This window comes from Trichosurus vulpecula, chromosome 9 (genome assembly GCF_011100635.1).
Source record: "Trichosurus vulpecula isolate mTriVul1 chromosome 9, mTriVul1.pri, whole genome shotgun sequence".
In the NCBI taxonomy this organism is placed as follows: Eukaryota; Metazoa; Chordata; class Mammalia; order Diprotodontia; family Phalangeridae; genus Trichosurus; species Trichosurus vulpecula.
Window position 1 is genome coordinate 49,030,720 of NC_050581.1, and position 19,701 is coordinate 49,050,420.

Genomic DNA, 19,701 nt, shown 5'->3' on the forward strand with positions numbered 1-19,701 from the left:
TCATTTCTGGTTTTGGAGCCGATTGGACAATCAGTCCAGTCCTTCAGAGTCCATCTCCACTAACAGCACAGATGGCTTGGATGTACAGACAGTTCTCACTTTATCTAAATTTGAATTATGCAGATTCTACTCCCTGGCAGCTGTGGGGCTCCAGCTCCCAGTAGGCTGCCCAGGGGTGGCAGCATCAGGGGCAGCAGCAGTGGGGGGTGGTGGCAGCAGCTCATGGTGCAGCCCTATGACAGGGGTCCTCTGGCCCAGGATGTACCAGTTTCTGTAATGAAGAGATTTCAGTTCAAGAGATTTCAGATGAGTTCGTGGCATTGAGAAGATACTGATTATTAGTCAACACCAATAAGATGGAATCTCTAAGTTCTAAGATCTTCTGCTGTCAGTCTCATCAGTTCTTGGGACTCATTCACTCCTCCTCTGTCATTATCAACTGCAAAAATTAATCCTAGTGTATTCTGGAAGTAATGGTGTTATTGGGGTTGGATCTTGCTCTGGCCACCTACATCCTACATTGTGAGGCTAATGATTTTGTATTGTACAGTTTCTACATTGAAATAGTGGGTACAGTAGTTACTATTTTACCCAGTTCCAGTTTATACAAAATAGTTGTTTTTCCTGCAGCATGCAGGTGGCCATTGGAATCCATATTTTTTTTTTTTTTTTTGCCAAAGAGCCCTTTAAAGAAATTAGCAAATCTATTCCCCATGTTCCAAGTATGATACAATAAATGTCAGCGAAAGAAAGTCTTGGATGACTGCTGCTCTTTTTAACACTCTCCAGGCATCGGTTTTGTTCCCATTAGCAGGTGGTTCCTGACAGCAGGTATGTCAGTGCCAGGGAAGTTCTCCCAATGATTTCAATTAATATTAATCAGAATTAATTAGCCCATATAAATGGGTATTTTCTAAAGTTATAGTGTAAGAACAATTGATGCAAACATTCTCCTAAAATGGAAGTTTCACCCACATGTCCCTACAGAGTTCTGAGGAAAGTGGACTCAAGCTTGATATGATAAAGGGGTAACAGCTCCTACTTTCTAGAAATCCCTTTTGTGCCCTTTCTGGGATCCTCATAAAGTTCCCCCTAGGTATGGTACAACTTTCTGCTAGTCTTCTTGTGAAGTCCTAAAGCTGCCTTTACTATATATGTTAAGTTTGTCCTGAGTTCCTGTTACAGACATTGCCATCATTCCCTTAATGCTGTGTTCCAGGTTGCTGTGACATGATGGGAAATTCAAAAATCTTCTGACCCTTCAAAGTTTATAAATTCTTCCTCTGGTCTAGGGCTGATAGAGGAAAGAAAGGCTCTCTTCTTTCTACCTTCTCCCCTTTTTCTCCGAAGAGATTTCCTCTTAGGAATTTATATAAAGCTACTCTCTCCAGGCTGGTGACCACTAAAATACTGGGTTCCAAATTTGCTTGCTGTTTTATCCAAGCCCTGCAGGACGTGACTGAGGCTTTTCAACTACTTCCTGTGTAGCGTCATTTATTTCATTTCATTGGATGGTTTTCACTTCTTCCTAATTGACTAAGGACCTTAAAAAAACCCCAGACTGTGAGCCCTCATTAGTATACTCCACATAGACATCTTTGATTCAACAGAAATGTTTTAACCTGATAAAGGTATCAGAGTATAGAGCCTCTTGTTATTTTAAGTGGGGGTGAGGTAAATGATTGAGTTATTCACATCCCACCCTTATACTCATTTCATCTTAGCATAAGGAACTCCATTTTATACCTTGCCACTGTACCCACTGGACCACCAGACCTCCAAAGACTATTGTCTGGGGGACTTATTTACTCAGCTTTGGAAGTCCTGGCCTGTAGGTCTCCTGATTGGTGATTCAGGAAATTCACTAGTCTATCTAATCTGCCACAGATCACTAGAGCATGCTTCTGGTGTTTTCCATTTGGCCTACCACTGTATGTTTACTTTTGCTCTCTGCCCTTCTCCTTACTTTCTACCTCTTGAACAGGGCATATTAAATATTACTACTGCTTCTAGAAAAGGCATATCAATTAACATATTGCTCCATTCTTAATCCCCATGCTTCCAGAGGAAAACACCCTTCTCTGACCACCATTCTCTCATATGTGTTGTTTTCCCTTGTAAGAATAGAAACTCCTTGAGGGCAAGGACTGTCTCATTTTTTTTGCATCTGTATCCCCATTGCTTTGTGCAATGCTTGTCAGTGTAAGCATGAGTAAAGTTTTTTTTTTTTTTCATTTTTAGCTTGCTTGTGAAAACTTCTCATAAAGACTAGCTGGTATACATTATTGCTAACTGTTTTGACTGTTTCCTTTGTGCTATCCACAAGGTATTCCTAGGTAGCAACATCTCTTTTAAAAAAGTTTGTACCATTATGTAAAAGAACCCAATACTCTGTGTGTGTGTGTGTGCGCGTGCGCGTGCACATGCATACACATGTAGGGGGAGAAATTCTCCCCAATCTTCAAGAATTACTGAATAAAAGTATTCTGGGCTGAGACTTAAATTGAAAGTGTGGTTTTGCTTCATAACAATTCGATTTGCTGCCATTTACAGGGGTCTTTTAAATGCTTATCTCATTCTAACAATACAACAAATATTTGTTAAACCTTATTAATATTATTAATACATATACAAATAATATGTTAATAAAATGTTAATAAAAGCCTTGTTAGTATTTGTTAAATATTTGCATAATACTGCACCAAGTACTGGGGTGAGGGGCAGGCACATGAAAACACAACATTTATAGTACGTAGTTTCTGGACCTCAGTTTCCTCACTTATAAAATGAAGAGGATAGATTCAATATGGCGTTATGAAAGAAAAATGACTGAACTAATTGTTCTCTTTTGTCCATAAATTCCACTATTGGACATAAACTCCAAAGACATCAAAGACAGAAATAAAAGTCTAAAATTCTCAAATACTGGAATAGATCATGATCTCATTTAATTGGAAATTCCTTCTATTGATGGAGCCCACAACCCACTTGTATGACTACTGTCCATATTCTTCCACTCGTTTTCCACTAATGGTCCACTTAATGTGCTGAAGGGCCCTTCCTTTTCTTTCTCTTGACATTTCATGGTTATTAGCAGAATGCGTGGACTACCTATCTGTTAGCCCATGTTCTCATCATATGACCAACCAATCTAATCTTTTCTTCCTTTCATATAATTGTCCAACAACATCTTTAATTCCTACCCTTATTTGAAATTCCTTATTGATTATATATTGTACACTTTTCACTCCTCTCTGTGATAATCATTTGTAATTTTTTGGAGACTGTGGTATTTCAACTCAAAACCACATAACAACTTTAGCCAAATGTAGCATTGAAAGGATGGATCTTTTATTTCTGGAAGAATTTTATGAGAGGAATTTTGCAATTTTTTAAAAAAGGTAATCCATCTCAATTTCCTCCCCCAGTTTAATTTAGGTTTAATTCATTGTCTGTTTATTCTGACTATCCTATATGTACATATTGATGGACAAGAGCATTAAAAAGAAATATATTTACTATGCAAGCAAAACATACTGGTCTTGAAGACAAGATGTATAGACACAATCTAAGGATCATAGATCTCCTAGAAGAACACAAAAGGACAAAAATCCTTAACACCATAATGAAGGAAATAAAAGAATAGATGGAGAGGGAGGAAGAAGTCGTAAACATAGAATATTAAATTTCAATGGAAAGAATTCACAGATTGTCTCCTGAAAACAATAGCAACCACCACCAATGGTGCAAACTCCAAGACACATGGTGTCTTCTTGTCAGGAGACCAGATAGAGATCTTGAATAATCTAATCTCAGAAGAGTAAATTGATCTGGCTGCAAAGGAACTACCAAAGAAAAAACTTCTGTGCCTGATGGATTCACAGGAGAATTCTATAGGATTTTTAAAGAACATTTATTACTCATACTCCACGAATTATTCCCCTAAACTGAGAAAGAATCCTACCATAACCTTTTTTTTTGAAACAGATATAGTCCCTGATATGTAAACCAGTGAAAGATAAATACAGAAAGAAACAATAGGCCAATATCATTAGTGAATGTTGACTCAAAAATTTTAGATGAAATCCTATCAAACAAATTAAAACAATTTATCCAAGGAATCACTTTTTTGATCAAGTGGAATTTTTACCAGGAATGCAAGGATAGTTCAACATTATAAAACTAATCAAGATAATTACATTCAAAATGAAAACATTTAAAACTTCATGATCTTCTCAATAGACATAGAAAAACCCTTTGACAAAGTACAACATTCTTTAATGCTAAAAACCCTACAAAGTATAGGCATAGAAAGATCTTTTCTTAAAAATGTCATTAAAAAAACCTATCTGAAACCAAAAGCAAGCATCATATACAATGAGAATACACTAGAACCTTTTCCAATAAATATGGGCAGGCTAGGAGGAGATAAAAATTATCACTATTTATTGATTTATTTTAATTTAGTTAGAAATATAATTGCATTATAATTTACTTAGAAAACTGCAGAGAATCGGCAAAGATACTAATTGAGACAATAGCTTCAACACAGTTTTGCATTACAAAATCCTCAAAAAAACAACATTATCATACTATAAAAAATTAGAGGAGAAACAGATACCTGTATCGGCCCTGGTAGGAGATATATTCTTAACCGAACAAGAAATGGAGGCAATTACAAAAAAATAAAATTAATTACTTTGCTTACTTGAGACTGAAAAGTTTCTGCACAGAGAACATCAATTCATCTAGGATAAGAAAAATGGTTGAATAGGAAAAAAAAATCTTTGTATTTAATTTCTCTGATAAGGGTTTGGTATGCAAAATAGATAAACAATAAATATATAAGACTAATAGCCATTCCCCAGTAGATAAATAGTTAAAGAAAAAAACAAACAGTTTTCAAAAGAACTACAAAGTATTCAAACCACATGAAAAATGTTTCAAATCACTAGCAGTAAGAGAAATGTAACCCAGCAACTCTAAGATTTCACTGCGGACCTTGCAAATTGGCAAAAGTGGCCAAAAAAAAAATGGCAACAGTCAATGTTGGAGGGGGTGTGAAAAGACACATATGCTAATTGTTGGTGGAGCTGTGAAATGGTGCAACCATTTTGGAAAGAAATTTGGAATTACACAAAGTAACTAAAATGTCTATAATATTTTGAACCACAGATTGTCTTACTCAGCTTATACCCCAAGGAAGCCATCAATAAGAAAAAAGTCCCCTTTACTCCAAAATATTCATAGTAGCACTTTTTGTGATATTAAAGAATTAGAAACAAATTAGATTCCCATCAGCTGGGGAATGGCTAAACAAATTGTGGTAATTTGTTAGTACTGTGGTAATTTGTTAATAGAGAAGATGGTGGCTAGAAAGCAGGGACTTACTTAAGCTCTCCCCCAAATCCCTCCAAACACCTGTAAAAAAATGGCTCTGAACAAATTCCAGAGCTGCGGAACCTACAAAACAGAAGAGGGAATTGGGTCTCCAGCCCAGGACAGCCTGGATGGTTGCTGGGAAGGGTCTATCTCACAATGCTGGGAGGCCCAGTGTGGGCCTTGCCAGGAGAGAGGAGATCCAGAGTTGACTGGAGCAGGCCTTAGGGCCATGAATCATTGAGCTGTGGCAATTACCAGACTTCTCAATGCACAAACACCAAAGACCATGTGGGTAAACTGCTAGATTGGGTTAGAGAGCAGTCTGGCCCCAGCCCTTGGGTGGTAGAGGTGGTGTATAGCTGGAAGTTCCTGTGGCTGCTTCCAGAGCTCCAGAGTCAGCTGCTTCCAGAGTACCTGGCTCACACAGTGGGAGGAATCAAGTGGCAGACCAGAGCTGGAGTGCAGGGCTTGCTTTGCCCTGCTTGGATCTGGGTCACAATCCTGGTTGGTAGTTTTTGGGGGAGGAGGAGCACTTCTGTGGCAGAACTTGCAGTGACAGTGGAGTAAAAGTAGCTCTGAAAACAGCAGCACAGCCCCTAAAGCTTGGGACAAAGCACTCTCTACTGTACAAGCAGTCATACCCTGACAAAAAGCTGAAAAGTCAAGTAGTTGGGTGGGAACATGGCCAGGCAGTGAAAAAAGATGCAAACTCAGACTCAAACTCAGACTCTAGAATCTTTTTTTGGTGACAAAGAAGATCAAAATATACAGCCAGAAAAAGTCAACAAAGTCAAAGAGCCTACATCAAAAGCCTCCAAGAAAAATATGAATTGGCTCAAAAAAGATTTGGAAAAGCACATGAAAGAGGTAGAGGAAAAATTGGGAAGAGAAGTGAGAGTGATGCAAGAAAACCATGAAAAACAAGTCAACAACTTGCTAAAGGAGATCCAAAAAATACTAAAGAAAATAACACCTTAAAAATAGACTAATCCAAATGAGATAAGAGCTCCAAAAAGCCAACGAGGAGAAGAATTCCTTGAAAGGCAGAATTAGCCACATGGAAAAGGAGGTCCAAAAGACCACCGAAGAAAATACTACCTTAATAATTAGATTGGAGCAAGTGGAAGCTAGTGACTTTATGAAAAATCAAGATATTATAAAACAGAACCAAAGGAATGAAAACAGGGAAGACAAAGTGAAATATCTCATTGGAAAAACCACTGACCTGGAAAATAGATCCAGGAGAGATAATTTAAAAATTATTGGACTACCTGAAAGCCATGATCAAAAAAAGAGCTTAGACATCATCTTTCAAGAAATTATCAGGAAAAACTGCCCTGATATCCTAGAGCCAGAGGGTAGAATAGAAAATGAAAGAATCTACCAATCACCTCTTGAAGAAGATCAAGAAAAGAAAACTCCTAGGAATATTGTCACCAAATTCCAGAGTTCCCAGGTCAAGGAGAAAATACTGCAAGCAGCCAGAAAGAAACAGTTTGATTATTGTGGAAACACAATCAGGATAATGCAAGATCTAGCAGCTTCTACATTAAGGGATCAAAGGGCTTGAAATATATTCTGGAGGATTTAAACCAAGAATCACCTACCCAGCAAAACTGAGTATCATGCTCCAAGGTAAAATATGGATTTTCAATAAAATAGAGGACTTTTAAGCTTTCTCAGTGAAAAGACCAGAGCTGAATAGAAATTTTCAAACACAAGAATCAAGAGAAGCATGAAAAGGTAAACAAGAAAGAGAAATCATAAGGGACTTACTAAAGTTGAACAGTTTTGTTTACATTCCTACATGGAAAGATGGTATGTCTAATTCATGAGACCTTTCTCAGTATTAGGGTAGTTGAAGGGAATATACATGTATATGGACAGAGGGCACAGGGTGAGTTGAATATGAAGGGGTGATATCTAAAAGAATAAAATCAAATTAAGGGATGAGAGAGGAATGTATTGAGAGAGGGAGAAAGGGAGAGATAGAATGGGCTAAACTATCTCACATAAAAGTGGCAAGAAAAAGCAGTTCTTTTGGAAGGGAAGAGGGGGCAGATGAAGGGGAATGAGTGACTCTTACTCTCATTGGATTTGACTTGAGGATGGAATACCATACACACTCAATTAGGTATCTTACCCCACAGGAAAGAAGGAGGAAGAAGATAAAAAAGGGGGGATGATAGAAGGGAAGGCAGATAGGGGGAGGAGGTAATCAAAAGCAAACACTTGAAAAGGGACAAGGTCAAAGGAGAAAATTGAATAAAGGGGCACAGGATAGAATGGAGGGAAATATAGTTAGTCTTTCACGACATGAGTATTGTGGAAGTATTTTACATAATGATACATGTGTGGCCTATGGTGAATTGCTTGCCTTCTTAGGGAGGGTGAGTGGGAAGGGAAGAGGGCAGAGAATTTGGAACTCAAAGTTTTAAAAACAGATGCTCAAAAAACAAGCTGTTTTTGCATGCAACTGAGAAATAAGATATTTAGGGAATGGGGCATTGAAATCTGTCCTGCCCTACAAAAAAGTAGGGGGAGAAGGTATGGGGGGGAATGGGGAGACAGAAGGGAGGGCTGACTGGGGAATGGGGCAGTCAGAATATATGCCATCTTGGAGTGGGGGGGAGGGTAGAAATGGGGAGAAAATTTGTAATTCAAAATCTTGTGGAAATCAATGTTGAAAACTAAAATATTAAATAATAAAATAATTGTTAAGAGGAAATTTTTTTTAAAAAATTTGTTAATAGAATACTACTGTGCAATCAGAAATTATGTGATGAATACAAAGAAGTATGGAAAGATCTATATGAATTGATGCAGCCAATAAGCAAAGCCATAGTAACTACAACAATTTAAATGGAGAGACCAACACACCAAAAAATTAAAAGTAAATGTAATAAAATTATAAAGATCAGATGAAACTCAAATGTAGAGATATGAGAAGACATCTCCAACCTACCCATCTGTGGAGGTGAGAGGTCCACAGGTGTTATGCATTGCACGTGATTTTTTTTAACTTTCTCAATGTGTTGATCTATTTTTCTGACTTTTAAAAATCTTCCTCTATTAAAAAATACTATTTGTCATATGAGATGACTGTTGGGGAGAGGGAGGGATACATGGGATATCATGGTGATCTAAGAAAAAGAAAACATTAAGAAAAAATTTTTTTTAATATTACATTTGCTGTCCATTATCCATTTTGGATCATTACTATCTTTTGAAATAGGTCCAGATGGACTTGGTTCGAGTATGTGCCCCATTTATTCTCATTATTATTCTTCCAGTTTTTTTTATTTTTTATTTTACTAATTCTGATCTTGTTCTGACAAGGCAGTTGTCTCATTGTACACGTACTGTCAATTCAGGGATTGCTCTGACATCAATCATTCAGGTACTGTGAAGTGAAAGATCACCCTAAGGGTCAGAGGAAGAAGAGAAGCAATACCATATAAAGCTACTACATTGTAAAAACCATTACAACAGAGATGCCCAGAAATTCACAACAGGCAAAATTCAAGAGAGGTTTTTTTCTTGGTCTCATGGCCTCAAATATCTATATACAAATGCAACTCAAAGAAACATTGATATCATTCAGTTTTTATGGCAAAGGACTATGCCGTCACTGGATTGTGGTCCTGTATGGTTGTATTTTATTTAAAAAGAACAGGAGGGGTAAATTAAGGGTGGGCAAGGGATAACATGCAATAAGGAGATAAATACACGTGAGGAAATCCATATGCCATAGTAAAGAAACACTATAGAGAGTTTTGTGGTAAAGTGTCAGTAGAAGCAGAAATGTCATTAGAGTAGACATTACAGATTACCTTTTACAGAAACAAAGAAATAGATGAGGAGCTTGAGAAACAGCTCACAAGCCTGATATGTGGTATGACACAATCACAACGAGGAACTGTAATTATTCAGCTATGTAAGAGATTTTTGGCTTAAGCAGAGCAGCAAATTATTTCTTGATTTGCCTTAATGATAATTTCATCCTTCAAAAGCTGGAGGAACCAATGAAGGAGGACTTCTATTCTGTATTGGATTTTAACCAATAAGGATGCACTAGTTTCTGGGAAGAAAATGATGGGAACTTTGGTCAGAAGTGATCACTCCATCTTAGACTTACTAAAAGAGCAAAAGTAAACTAGTTAAGAAGATGATGTCTAAGAATAGGATTTGGATTTCAGAAACATTTCTGACATGTACCTAGATTTTTGAAGAATAAATTTCAAAGGGTTCACAAAAAGAATGAATAGGACTCCAGGAACAAATATGGGTTTCCAGAGAGGACTGAGCTAGGCCCTTGACAAGGAGAAGCAGCTGCATGTCCTCCAAAGAATGATGTGGGTCTATAAGTGCTGTCAGGTGAAAGTCATTCAGTAAGGGCCAGAGGAAGAAGAGAAGACGTCAATGGTGATTGGTAGATGCTGAGGCATCTATTCTTGACTAGATAACAGCAATAATTGGGTGTGTTGCACAGTGGAAGTCAATACAGGAGGAATAGAAGGTTGCAAGGACAAAATTCTAAAGACACAAGGAGAAATCCATCTTAATTGGGATGGGGAGAGGAGAATTACCTAGAGTCCAATGTACATTCATAGATTTTAAAAGGAAATTTAATAATAAAAATACCTAGCATTTGCATAGAGCCTTACAGCTTGCAAAGCAGTTTACAAATATCATCTAATTTTTATTTTACCAATACACCTAGAGGAAGGTGCTATTATTATTCCTATTTTAGAGTTGAGGAAACTAAGGTAAACAGAGGTTTAAGTGACTTGCCCAAGGTTACACAACTAGTAAGTGTCTAAAGTTGAATTTGAACTCGGGTGTTTCTGACTCCAGGCCTAGCACTCTATTCACTAAGCTACCTAGAAAGGACAGATAACTGAGGACAAATATAAAAGTGGGGCACAGTTTTGTAAGAATAATGTGTTAGATAATACACAGGAGGCACTGGAGGCTTCAGACTCCAGCCTCTAACAGGTTCACTCTTGATCTGGTCAGACAGGAAAGACAGCTTCAAAGGGGTTAATAATAAGCGTTATTCTAATCTAGTCTTCTCTAGAAGTATTGCTGATAATGGAAGCACTACAAACTCCTACAATATTCTCTAATCATCCTTCTTGCAGGGGCCAGCAAGAAGGGGGCAGGCAACTACCCTTATGTCTCTATGGGGGCCGGTTGAGGCAAACACAGATTCCCCCCTCCCAATCCTTGATGGGGGCCAATCAAGGCACACAGCATCCCAGCTTGTGCATTCAACCATAAAGGTTCCCCAACTCACTGACCACTGACTACCTGTTTTAGAGGGCATCAGACAAAGAAGGCATATTGCCAGCAATAGCCTCACAAGTTTACATAATTTCATCCCTATATCTCACTGTGCAGTCACAGTGGATGTTTACAGTTTCAGCACACATGTTTATATTATTTATCCTTGTGTAATGCTGCGCAAGTGTGGTGGAGATGTTTTGAACCCTGAACTTGGGAACTCATATCTAATACCTGGGAAACAGAGATTGTTATGACCACGGATCCTGGGAAATTGAGGCTGTTATGGCCATAGATCCTGGGAAAGTGAATTCTAAGAAATAATAACAAAAATCCACTCTACACACACCAAAATGTACCTTACTTACATTAAAATCCACCTTACATAATGTCAGGACTGTTAAAGCTCAGAGTGCGTTGAGATTGGTGAAAAAAACTGAAGAGAACACAAATTAGCATTTTATTGATATTGGGGGGAAAGAAGACAATCGAAAGGGATCAAGATAACTGCTGGCATGAATGGAATGGCAAAAACAGATGAAGCAGAGCAAGCAAAAGAGAAGGAAGAATGAGGAAATGAGGTAGAAAGAATGCCAAAGACAAATTTTACTTACTGTACAATTGCCTTAAGGGTCAGCCCTAAACTCTCTTAAATTCTGGCAACATTTCCTTTGTATCTTAAGAGCCCTCTCACTCAGCACATTCAGAGTGGTTCAAAGCTATCATTTTTTTTGACTGCATTCAATGTCAAGGGTAAGATTGTATGAAGAGCATAGCTAGTCAGGCGTGAAGAGTGAACAATTACCAAAGATTAGTGGGGGAAAAAAGATGTAATTTTTTCCTGTCTAAGTTTACAGAACTCCTGTAATCTATTCATGAGCTGCCAGGCTAAGAAACCCTTTTCTAAGCTATTGCCAAATGAAATTCCTTTTTTATTAGCATCTCATTAATTCTCATTTTGCTGGTGGGAAAACTTAAGTAATTCACATATACTCAGCACTTTCAAGAGCAATTGAAAGTTTAGGTATAAAATGTAAAGGCAGATTTCTAAATGCAACTATATTTAATACCACCAGATTTATAGGACCAAATGCTACTTAAAACAACAAAGATGATGACAATGATGATGGCACAAACTATCACCTGTATTTTAACCTTGAAAACATTTGAAAATTGTCACTGCTCTCCTTTTTTCCCTTAGGTAATTTTATTAATCACAAAATATTTTTTTCCAGGAGAACTTAGAAGATATATTTCTCAATGCCTTCAACCATTGAAATAGTAGGGAAAACTTTAAAAAAATCTTTATTAGATTTCACCTAGGAAAATTTTGAGAAGATATGCAACATAACAATTGCAAAGAGAACAAAATTTCCCCAGTTGTAATGATGTAAATAATAGGCCATTTTTACTTAAGTGTTTATTTTCTCATTCAGTTTTAGGAGGGTTCCTGTTATGTATCATCCCCATATGGACTCAACAATACCAAGTAAGTGGATTTGACTTGAAAAAAAAAGGCACCAAATAACCAATATTGACCCTGGGAAAGAAATAGGAAATGCTTTTATCTCTTTAACAGAGAGGTGTGAAACTACTTATGTGGAATATTGTACCCATGAAAAACAGCATTCTTGGTTTTATAGTGGCCTGAGACTATATGTATGAAGTTAACTTTCAAATATGGACAGATAATGGTCCACTGACAGATTTTAACCAGTGACAAGTTGGATGCTTCCTGCCAAAGATAGTAGCACTGGCTAATAACTGTGTGTTCAATATATACCATCAAGCAGGAAAGACTAATGTGGATTCAGATGCCCTTTCTCATAGACTTTATGACACTGAAATTATGATGATACCCACTAAAGAGGGGAAGACTATCTGTAAAACCTAGGGAACTACTTTGAAATCCATTTCAAGGGTAGCTAAGAGCTTGGGATTTTCACCTAAAGACATTCAATCAAGTGTATGTGAATTTCCTTGTACCTAAACAAACTTCCCCTCTCTGCCCCCCCTATATCTGGGGCTAGATATCTGAAGGCAAGAAAAGATGCATGATGAAGGACTATGAGAAAAAAATAAATACACCAGGAAAATTAAAGTTTGATCCTCAGGAGCTCAAATTTTGTTCCATGGATGGGATATCACTGTTAGAGCAATGATGATGGTTGGAGCTGTGTAATGGAATGTAGTATCAGACTATAACTGATCCCTGTGATGGTAATGTGATTGAAGATCTTTCCCACCTATTCAATAGGCCTCAGGTGGGGCCAGTTAAGAGAGGCAGGCCCATGCCTTTGTGATGCCAATCAGTGACTAAAGATCTTTCCCACACTCTTTTGCCTATTGGGCATGAAGCCCTTGGACCCCAAAAAGAACATATACACCCAGAAGGTAGCTATTGAGAACTGAAAATTCAGAAGAGAAGTCAGACTTCAGAATTTAGCCCAAGGAGAAGGAGTAAGAACCCCCAAGTCCACAGAGCTGCAGAAGAGAGTGCTGAGGGGAGAGTGGGGACTAGAGAGCTGTAGACCAAAGGATTGAGGGGGGAGAGGACACAGGCAAGAAAACAGTTAGGATTCGTGAGTGACTGTTTATGGGAAGCCCTAGTGGGGGCGGCAAGTTACCAGATGACTTGGCTTTTTGCTGTAATACTGTATTTTAATCTCCTTGTTGCTACATTGGTGTGGGCTTACTGGTTCTGGAATATAATCACCACTATATCGAATTGGAATTACTGGTTCTGGGATTTGATTCTTTGGTGCTTAAATAAATGTTACACTTCCTCTGCTTTCTACCTAGAGAATTTTTCATACTTTGCGATTCTGAACTATACAGGCATGTTCATGGTCATCCTCCATGTCATGAATCTTGCCTTACTGATATAATCCCATATGTGCTACTAGGAAGGAATTGGTGCCACCCTATGTGTTTCATGCTACAATCATGAAAGTGTTGTATGATGAATTTGGATGTCTAGGTCTACACATGGAAAGACATATTTTGTTTATAAGGAAGTACTAGGAACTTACTAGCCTAGCCTCTTTACTATGATAGTCTTTTCTTCATGCCACGGCATTTCATCCAGTTGTTGGTACTTGTATCAATGGAAGAGGTAGCAAGAACAAAACCAGAGACCCTATAGGCATGGAGGAAAATATTCTCACTTAGGAATCCTCACTAGATGTGATTCCTGTTCTTTATTATTAGTCTGAAGACAAGATGAGTATGTAGACTTAGATTTTTTGTGACAAATTGCAATATGAAGAGAAGGATCTTTGTCAGGTAGTTTTAAAAAATTTTCTTAAAGTTAATTTTTTTTCTTATATCACCATAGATATCCCAAGTATGCCTTCTCAGAGAACCAAATCCTTCTTCTCAGAGAACTATACCATATGAAAAATGGTATTTTTAAAGGAAAAAAATCAACACAACTCATTGAAAAAATTCCAAAATATATACAATGTGTAATATTTGTGGATCTCCTAACTCTACAAAGGTATGGGTTAGGGGTTTCCTCTCATGTCTCTTCATTTTAGTCCTGTTTGGTAACTTTGTTACATTCACTTTTGATTTTTTGATATGTGGCTGTTCTTCCTGTTAACACTGTCATAATTACCATGTACATTGTTTTCTTTACTCTGCTTAGTTCACTGCGTAAGCATATGTTGATCTTTCCATATTTTTCTATGTTCACCATACATCATTTTTTACAATACAATAATATTCCATCACATACATGCCCCACAATTTGTTTATCCATTCTTTAAATGATGGGCATCCACTTGGTTTCCATTTCTTTGCTAGTACAAAAAATGCTGCTGTAAATACTTTAGTGCATATGGGGACTTTCTTTTTAGTGTTACTCTTTTTTTACTTCTCTTCTAGATTGTCCTTCATGTCTGTGTATTTTCATTATCCATCTACTGTTCACTCTTTTGTTTCTTCAGTGAAACTTGCCATTGCAGATTCTAGGTTTTCTATTCTAGACATTATTATTATTATTTACTGTGGAGGCCATAAATTCTACTCTCATAATTCCCATTTCTCTTTGAACTACTCAGAATAGTGTATTGAGATACCATGTTCTCCTCTCATTCCACAGGGTCCTCTGTTTCATTAAATGTTGCATTGTTTTCCTTTGTTCTGTAATATTTATTTATATAGGTTTCAACTCATTTATTAGATCTGGAGTCTAAATTTCCTTCTGTTTTTAATGTTTTCTCTGTTGATTTATCTACTTAAGTTCAAGGACTTGAAGTTTTCTTCTTCCTGAGATCTTTGGTAATTTCAGTCTTTCCCCCATTTCCTTGTTTTCCCCCGTCACTCACTTTTTGGTTTGCTCCCCTCTGATGATAGTTTCCTTGGGGGCTAGATCTCAAAGTATCTCAACCACCTCCTATGCTAAGTAATTCCCTGCCCAAGTGACATTGGGGTTTATAGACAGCTCAGCTGGCTGCTGAGTTCTTTTTCTAATGGTTAGGGGTGTGCCACATACCCTCCACTGCCCACCCCGTGTCCTGTCCCAGTGTCCTGTCTTGCTCTCTTCATTCCTCGGTTCTCTCACTCAATACCAACAGTTCAGAGCATTGCTGGGTTGGTTGTACAGGGTTTTTTTTTTTTAATATAGTTTAAGTCTCTGAGGTTCTGGGAGGAGAGTGGGGTATGGTATGTTAAGTTCTATTTCAAGCTCACTTGTGTGTCCTTTCACTTTCTCTCTTTCTTAGCCTCCTGCAGAGGTCTTTGGCAGCGCAGACCACTGCCCATTTCATTACTGGCTTTCTGTTGGGGCCCCAGCAAGCTTCTGCTCCTGAAGGGCTGCCATACCCCTGTCACAGCTGAAACAGGCCTGTCATAACCTGGAGCCAGGATCTATTTGACACTGGAAAGAGGGAGGAGGGCCTGAGTGTGGGGCTGGGTCTTATTGCAAGGCAGTGTGTTAATTCTTGCGGGGGCGGCTAGTGTGGCTTCACTGCTGGTAGAGTAGGATATGAGGAAGGAGTGCTGAATGAGCTTGGGGTAGATGTCAGTTCATGATGTTTGGTGTTTTTTTTTTTTAAACCTTCTTTTGGTTTCTGGGTATCTTAGACTATGGAGACAGTGAAGTTTCATTGTCTTTAGTGCATAATTTCTGTTTTGGAGAGGCTTGAGAGGTCAATGGGATTAGAGAAAATGTTTAGTCCTCTACTTATTGGTCAAATAACCCAGAAGTCCGTCTTTGAATATTTTCTAGTTAAAATATTCTTTTTAATAGATCTAATCACTAAACACAACTCAGTGTTTCTAATTTTACTTGCTTCTATACTTATACGTGTTCATGTTATTTCCCCTAAAATGTAAACATCTTCACTACAGCGATTGCTTCATTTTCTTCTTTGTTTTCCCAGAACCTAGCACAGTGCCTGGAATAAAACTGGGCCTACTAGTCTTTCCACTATACCAGTGGTTCCTGACTTGGGGTTGCAAAACTTTCAAGGGGGCATGAGGAATATTTCATAAATAACTATATTATCCTATTGAGGAAAGATAGTGGTGTTAGTTGGAGGAAAAATTGTGGATTAGAGAGAGGATAATGAGGAGGTAGGGGTGAGGTAGGAAAGGGAGATTTTTATAGTGTATCTCACTACGATCAGCAAGAAGGAGATCTTTGAAGAAATAATTCCCATTAACCAAAGTCAAATAAACAAGGTTTGTATACAAAACCCTTTTCATATTGAGCCAAAAAAAAAAGATCAATGACAATGATCTAGTAAAACTTGAACTAATCAATTTCCACAATAACCGGAACCTCTAATTGATTTCTAGCCAATAAAATTACCAATTTTTGATGCACTCTTGGATAAGCATATCATTTTTATTTCACATGTTTGCAAATGTTAATTTAATTTCTAACAACTTTCTTTGTGAATCTGCATTCTTGGTCCTGTTCTCAATCCAATTCACAGACTGGAGGCTGAATATGATATGTGGGTATCCCATTCAAAAATCATACCAAGAATAAAGCTGCTGTTTAACAAGAATGACATTTAACAGCTTGATGATATTAAAAGTGTTTTCTACCTAATAAAATTTTTCTTATGAAAAAATTAATCTCTTTATTTTTTATGTGTGTAGGCATGGTAACTTCTATTATTTTTCTTTCATATTGAATAGGGGGTATTGAAATGTTTGGTCCAGGGACCAAAATCAGTTGGGAACCATTCAGAATACAATATTGCAAGGACTTCAAATGGTCAAAGGCTTTGGAGAGGTGAGGAATGCAAGGGATAAGTGAAGTTTAAATTGTAACGTGGTACGGTCTTGAAGCACAGTCACTTAAAATCCTTCAGCTCCCATGAAGAACAGGTGCATATAATTGAACTAAAACTAAACATATTGTTCTGCCAATGTTACAGGTATACCTGAGCCCAGATAAACTTGCCAATGAAGAAACATCTGGATGACAGTTGTGAAGAAATAGTTGCATTATGCATGAATTATTTTTGGATACTTATGAAAGTCTCTACTTTGTTGTCTGTATAAAAAAAATATGGTTGCTGATTTCTCTCATAGTCTCTACTAGGCTGCCTATGTGCGTATACTCTGGTAATGTGCCAATCCTTCAACAACAATAAATCTTATTAAGTTTTTTGGTTTCTTTTAATAGTATTTTATTTCTCCCCCAAATACATGTTGACAATTTTTAGCATTCATTTTTACAAGATTTTGAACTCCAAATTTTTCTCCCTTCCTACCCTCCCCTCTTTCTAAAATGCAAGGCAATTTGATATAGGTTATACGTGTGCTACCATGTAAAACATTTCCATATTAGTCACAGTTGTGAAAGAAGAACCAGATCAAAAGGAAAAAAAACATGAAAAAGAATAAAATAAATGAAAAAGTATGCTTCAATCTGCATTCAGAGTTCATTGGTTCTTTATCTGGATGTGTTTAGCGTTTTCCTTTATGAGTCCATTGTACTTGTCTTATATCATTGTGTTTCTGAGAAGAGCTGTCATTCATAGTTGATCATCGCACAATGTTGCTGATACTGTGTACAGTGTTTTTCTGGTTCTGCTTATTTCACTTTGCATCAGTTCAAATAACTCTCCAGTTTTTTTCTGAAATTTGTCTGTTCAACATTTCTTATTGCACATATTTCATTGTATTTCATTACATTCATACAGCACAGCTTGTTCAGCTATTCTCCAGTTCATGGGCATCCCCTCAATTTCCAATATTTTGCCACCACAAAAGGGCTATTATAAATATTTTTGCAAGCATAGGTCCTTTTCCCTTTCCCTTTTTAATGATCTCTTTGGGATACAGACCAAGTAGTGGATTGAGGGGTATGTGCAGTTTGGTTGCCCTTTGGGCATAGTTCCAGATTGCTCTCCATCTTATTAAGGTCATTTCAGATTTGGTGATCTTTTTAATTGTCTTCTTCATGAGTAATACCTAATATGTTTCCTTTCCTTTTCCTAGACTAGACAACTGTGGTTTACTTGGCTCTCATAAGATCAGTATAATGATAAACAATAGGACATCAGCCACAAAAGCACTCCAAGAAGAACAAAAAGAAGAGAGATATGGGAACTATTTAACCTACCCCACTACCCTCTGCTAACAAAATAATATTGCTATTGAGCAAGGGCTATCTAACAGCAGTGCTGTGGCCTAATAGAAGATTATAGCTCGGAAATATTTGATTATAGAATTACAATAGCATTCAATAGAAGCCAGAAGGAGAGGGATAAAAAGGGAATAAAGATGATCTTAAGCTTCAAGTATCACATTAAAATATATGAATACACTTTGAAGAAGAGAGCAATGACATGAGAACCTAGGGAGAAGAGAACATCCAGCAGAAAAGGGCATTCCACAGTGTCAAAGTCTGCAAAGAAGTCAAGAAGGGAACTATGTCATACTGAATAAGAAACAGATGCATGTAAAGTAATAGATATTCTTGAAATGCAGCCACATACACAAAAGATGTATATTTGTCAAATGCACAGAAAATAAAAACTAGAGAAAGGATTCCTTATTTAACAAATGTCCTTGGGAAAATTAGCTTGCACTTTGTTGGGAAATGAATTTAGATGCACAGATCCCACTGTTGAGGGTTGGGGGAGATGAGGTTCAGGAACCCCAAGACTGGAGTTTCCAGGTGGGGTTGTTGAGGGGGAGTACCCTTCAAGGACCTGAGTACTGGAGAGGGTTGGGGCCATCTGGAATGAATTCACAGTCCCAAGCATTCTTCAAGTCAAGGTGGCAAAGGTTTATTATGCTTTTCAACGGGCAAGAGTTCTTCAGGAACCTGCAACTTTATGGGGGTGCAGGGAAAGTTTCTATAGGAGATTTTGGGGTGAAACACATCAATTAGGTGTTTTGAGGTGGGATTAGGTGTTAATGGGTGGTCATTTCTTAAAGGAACATGTACTTTTTGTATCTACTGCACAGGTACCTTACCCAGAGGTCACTGGGAAATAGCCCAAGGGTGTGTGTGGGAGGGGTGCTACAAGGAGGTGTGGTTTTGACTGTGAAACATCACTAAGTCAACTAACAGTCAGGGCTGACTGGAAATATCCAGGCTGCTTCCCTCAAATGTCTTGTTAGACAAGATGAATGTAAGGAAGTATACATATGTCTGGATCTAGCATGCACAAGATAGGCCAGTGAGTAGTGAACATCTTTATGACCCAGTACATGGACAGTTCAGCAAGTGCACAGGGAGTCCAAACTAATAAATTCTATAGGTGCAGCTGACCATAGTATTAGGAGGAGAGATAAGTATTTTGCTAAGACATGCTGCCCTTGAACTGGAGAGGAACTGCCTGAGATGGTATTTTGAAGCTAGGGAGAGATGTGATTTTGGAACTGGGGTCCAGGTACAGGCACCCAAGCAGAGGCTAAGGACAAATGTGATGTTAGAATTAGCGTCCCAAATTAAAGGGATGCCCATCAATTGGGGAATGGCTGAACAAGCTGTGGTATATGAAGGCAATGGAATACTATTGTGCCATAAGAAATGGGGATGATACGGATTTCGTAACA

General features: G+C 37.7%; 1 pseudogene; it reads right to left on the bottom strand.

Annotated features, from left to right (window-relative positions):
- LOC118831465 lies at positions 1–715 on the bottom strand (annotated as a pseudogene).
- Positions 716–19,701: the final 18,986 nt, after the last annotated feature.